Source organism: Lactuca sativa, chromosome 1 (genome assembly GCF_002870075.4).
Source record: "Lactuca sativa cultivar Salinas chromosome 1, Lsat_Salinas_v11, whole genome shotgun sequence".
NCBI lineage: Eukaryota > Viridiplantae > Streptophyta > Magnoliopsida > Asterales > Asteraceae > Lactuca > Lactuca sativa.
The window spans coordinates 13,101,983-13,107,292 of record NC_056623.2 but is presented as its reverse complement, the minus strand read 5'-3'; the positions used below and the strand labels follow the sequence as shown (position 1 = coordinate 13,107,292).

At 40.6% G+C, this 5,310-nt stretch overlaps 1 non-coding gene across 1 annotated transcript; it reads right to left on the bottom strand.

The window, feature by feature from the left end:
• Window positions 1-549: 549 nt before the first annotated feature.
• LOC111898186 (small nucleolar RNA R71) lies at window positions 550-656 on the bottom strand. The gene has a single exon (XR_002852533.1). It is a non-coding gene; the product is annotated as a small nucleolar RNA R71 (small nucleolar RNA).
• Window positions 657-5,310: the final 4,654 nt, after the last annotated feature.

The window sequence follows — 5,310 nt, the reverse complement described above, 5'->3', positions numbered from 1 at the left end:
GCAAAGAAGTCGGGGAAGAAAAGGAAGGAGTCAATTTCGTCTTCAAAGAACAAGAGCAAGCTTGAGCATTTAGATCAAATACCCGTCCAAGTCGAGTCCGAGTACGATATTGAGCCTGAATTTGAATTACATACAAGTGAGCCCGAGAACGAGCTGGAGAACGAGATGGCAAACATTGATGAGATGGCCATGGAGGACTATAAGAAGCGCATTCGAGATAATGTGGGGCCAGGTTTAGTACATCCTACGATTCCTTCCAATGCCACATTCGAGTTGAAGGGACATATCCTTACTGCACTTAAGGATATCTCATTTTACGGGAAAGATTACGAGGATGCTTTCAAACACTTAGACGAGGTGAACGATATTGCGGATTATTTTAATACTCCCAATATCCCAAGGGAGACAACTTTTCTAAGGATGCTACCAGTCACTTTCAAGGGAGCAACAAAAGATTGGTTGAAGGCACTCTCACCTGGTACAATCACCACATGGGCCTAGTTGCGTGAGAGATTTCTTGATCAGTTTTGTCCACCCTCCAAAATCTCTAAACTCAAGAAGACAATTGCCAACTTTGAGCAAAATCCGGGGGACTCATTATACGAGGCCTGAGAACGTTACAAGGGGTTGTTAAGGAATTGTCCTCAACATGACCTCAATATTCAGTAGGAAATGTCGATATTCTATGATGGGGTGAATGTCATGACTAGATAACTCCTTGATTCACAAGGACCACTAACGAAGAAGAACCCAAATTAGACCAAGGAGCTGATTGAAGAGTTTTCAAGGCACTCTCGTGAGTATCACAACCCCGGGCGTGATGGAATAAAAGGCAGTGGAGGTACACAAACTGAAGAGATGGCTATTGTGATTGAAATGCTTAGCACTATGGATAGGAGATTGACTCAATTGGACCAATCAATTCATGCAATTCGAGTTGGTTGCGAGAGTTGTAGTGGCCCACACTCGACAAAAGATTGCAATATGGATGAATATGGAAACAAGAAAGCTCAAGTATGCTACTCAAGTGGGGACAAGTGTGAAGAAGATTGGAGAAAACCAAAGAAGGAGTAGCTGCCTTATGAAGAATACAAGAAGCAAAAAGAAGAGAAGTTTAGGCAAACTGGCCGGGGATTCTACCAAAGAGAGAAACCACTAGTTGAGAAGAAATCAGAATTAGAGACCATGTTGATGAAATTCATGGAAGCTTCAGAAAAAAGACATGATGCTACTGACGCCGCAATGGAATAACAAAGAAGTATAATGAAGAATCATCATGCAACGATGATAGATCAGCAAGCATTAATAAAGAATCCACAAGCCTCCATCAATAACCTTGAAGTACAACTTGGTCAACTTACCACTTTGGTTAATGAGAAGATGTTCCCGAAAAATCCTGAAAACAAAACCCAATCTCATGTCATTGCCATAGATATTGAAGAAGAGGCGATTTTTGAGTTCCTAGAAGCCTTAGAAGTGGAGCCACAACAGCCCGATCCAAAGCCAAAGAAGCCAAAGCTCGAAATTGAAGAATCTTTTGGAACACCTACTTCACGTCGTGAGCCAGCTATACTCACGTCGTGGGCTAAGTCTGAACAGAAGAATTACGTATTTGTTCCAGCTTATAACCACCTTTTCCATTCCCGTCTAGAGCTAATCTCAGTCCACTAGAGAGAGAACATCTGGAGTTTATCAATCAATTAAAGGGTATTCCTATCAATACTCCTTTTATTGATTCACTTGCAAAAATTCCAGAATATGCTAAGTTCTTACAAGATTTATTAAACACTCATCAGCAATTAAGGGAGAATTCTAAGGTGATCCTAAGTGAGCAAAGCTTAAAAGTTGTGTTGGGGGAAATACCTAAGAAGATGGGGGATCCTGGACGACTCACTCTTCCATGTGAGTTTGGGAATAACATGAAGATTTATGCTTTAGTCGATTCAGGGGCTAGCATAAATTTGATGCCTTATTCGTTTTATAAAAAAATTAAATATTCAGAAGTTGAAGGCTATAAAGATGACTATTCACATGGCAAACCGTTCAGTGACGCAGCCCCGAGGCATTGTGGAAGATATTTTAGTAAAAATTGGGAAATTCGTTTTTTCAATAAACTTTGTGGTACTGGACATGAAAGAAGATCCCAATGTACCGATTATTCTTGGTCGCCCGCTATTAAACACTGCTGGAACTCTTATTGATATTCGGGAGTCTAAGCTCACCTTGAGGGTTGGTGATGAAAAGGAATTTTTTGTAAAAGAAGATGGCTTTCAAAGGAATCATGCTCAAGAAGAGATTTTTAACATTGATGAAGAAAATGAACTTGAAGAATTAGAGAAGCTCATGGAAGAAGAAATCAAAACAATTCAACAAGTTAAAAGAACAAAACCAAGAGCATTTGTTCCATTTTTAGTTGAAGTCATTGCCTACACGAGTCCAACTTCTTGGGTTAGCAAGGAAGATGATGAGATGACGAGTGATGAAGAGGAGGTTACTTCAAAAGTAACAAATCCAGTGGTGAAAGAAGAGAAGGATGCTATGGAGTGTAAGGTAGAGACTAAAGGGACCAAACGCAAGCTTGATGGAGACGAGGTCAAAGCTAAAAAGGAAAATTCGAAAAAGGCGTACAAAAAACGAGTTCAAGCTTATGAGAGGCGTTTCAAGGAACAAAAGATCTTAGTGGTGGACTCTTCTGACGAGTCGACGTAGGAGGCATAGAGTCTAGATCAAGACTCCTCAAAAAGAAGCGCTTCTCGGGAGGCAACCCGAGTTTGGTTTGCATTTTTTTTCTTTTATTTTTAGTTTTTGCAGTTTAGTCTTAGAAACATAGATCATATCATCCAACTCGCTTTATTCGTAATTAAACACTAAGTGTGGGGTCCCTAAAAATGAAGTGGTGATAATTAAGAATTTAGTTAATAAACAAACTTGTCTTAAGAATATTTTCATGCAGAATTCACGACGTGAATAATTATGATTCACGACGTGAGTTCTGATTAAACCGGATAATATATCATTGATGCATATCAGCCCATTTTCTATTAAACTAATTGCCCAAGACTAATCCATTTTTTGATGAGGAATGCATGGCCCAACATTAAGCCTAGACAGGACTCACGATGTGAATCCTTAAGGACTCACGACATGAACAGTAAACTACTCGGGACCACAAATTAAAGGATAAAGAATCAGTTTGACCCACTTTGTTTATTACTCACAAAGTGAAACAAGAAATCTGGTTCCCCTTGCTCCGATTTTGGCCGACAAACATTCCAATTTCGTTTTTGCTTACCTAATACTTCAATCTAAGGTAATGATTCTTAATTATTAAGTTTAATTCTTCTCTAATTGTTGAACTTAGGGTTAGGGTTTGTTAGTTAGATGAAATGTCGAAATCATTCCTTAAAAATCCTGTAATAGCCTTGGAATGTTGATGATTTGTGGTTGGAATTAGTATAGGAGTAAACCCCATTAACATTGTGACCTGATTTGCGTCCTGATCTTAGCGATTCTGGTTGCTGCGTTACGAACTCACGACGTGAATCCTAAAGGATTCACGACGTGAATACTGGGACTGGACAACTTCAGTTCTGTTAATTGCTAATTTGTTGGGTTGTTTCTTTTGGATATGTTTGTTGTTTGTTTTTGCAGAAATGGCTCCCAGAAGAGAGATTCCAACTGGAGTAGCGGGTTTACATCCATTTTACAACTTTCCAACAACTACGCCCCGGGATGTATATACGAGATGGAACAATCTTTTTGGGATGGCTTTACAACTGGGAGTTTGCTATTGCCCCCACTATTCAGTGGGCATGGTTGAGGGAGGTCGGACTGGTGGATCGGATGTCCCAATATCTTACTAAGTTGTTTTTGGGGAATGGATTTTCGTTCACATGCATGGGGTGGTACAATTTGTTTGCGATCCAAGAGCGGGTCTATAAAGAGCTATGCGTGGAATTCTTTTCAACGGTGACATTCCATGAGAATGTCCAAGATCCTACTTTCCCGCAAGCTTTGGTTTTTCATCTAGGACGAGAATATAGGGAATGCAGTTTGGTGGAGTTTTCACAAAGAATGGGGTTGTACGAGGCTCGTGAGACCCTAACTCGTGAGTTTGTTTTATTTTTGAAGGAGGCCACACGTGGTTATGAGAATGGGGTCTCAGGTCCGGAGTTTTGGAGCAATATTACGGCTGGTGTGTTCAATTCTGGTGTATCTCCTGAAAGCAACATCAAATCACCAATACATCGCCTTATCACATTTTCTATTCACTACAAACGCCATTGTGATAAGGTTACTAAATTCAATTTGTTCTTTTTGTGGTGCATTTTACAGTCGAGCGTGTCCTGTAACATTCCGTATTTCTTGTCCCGCTACTTGGTGGAGTATGCAACGAGTGCCCGCCCCGGGAGCCCTATTTGTGGAGGGCACTTTGTTACGCGTTTGGCCCGGTCTTATGGCCTCATTGTTCCCGGCATCACTCGTTCTTTGACATGCATGGAGGGGAACAAGTTTACTACGAGGTATTTAGAGACAATGAAGGTGGTCAAGAATTATGGAACACGTTGGGGGATTCTTGATGATAATGATGATGGTGATGAGCAACCGATCGACCAACTTGAACCACAACCACGGCCGAGGTGTAGAAACGTGAGAGGAAGAGGAGAAAGAGGGCAACCAATGCATCCACCCGCATCCATGATAGGAGCACCTTTTGGGGGTGATATGGCTGGTTATTTTGACCAGTTATATTTGAGTGTCAACTGGATTTGGGGTGATAAGTTATAAATCTAACTTGAAGATCGTTTGGATCTTTATAACAGGTAAAATAATGAATGCGAAAACTGCAAATAACACAAGTATGGATCAAAGTGTGTCGAATGATTAGATCAATAATCCTCAGCAGAGCTCGATAAAGAACTTCCGCTGTAGAGGATTTAGGGTTACAGGAACGATAAAGAAATAATACTCTGATCTATCGTTATAATCGTTTTCTATCGTTTTTCTAATATGCATGCAAGCATATATATTTATACTGAACCCTATCAAGCTCTCGGTTGGACAGGCCCAAACCGGAGTTACAAAACTGGACTAATAAGCGAGCCCAATGGACGCAATACATAACAAAACGCTACCCAACAATCTCCCCCTTTGTGTCAAATTGGAGCGAGATTACTTCTTCTTTTTGTTTGGGCCAGCAGCAGGAACCTTCTTCTTGACAGTATCAAACAGACGTGAGATAAGCGCAAGGATCGTCTGTCTGAACCGAATGTACCAGTGTATCATGTCGTCGAAGTACTTGATATCATC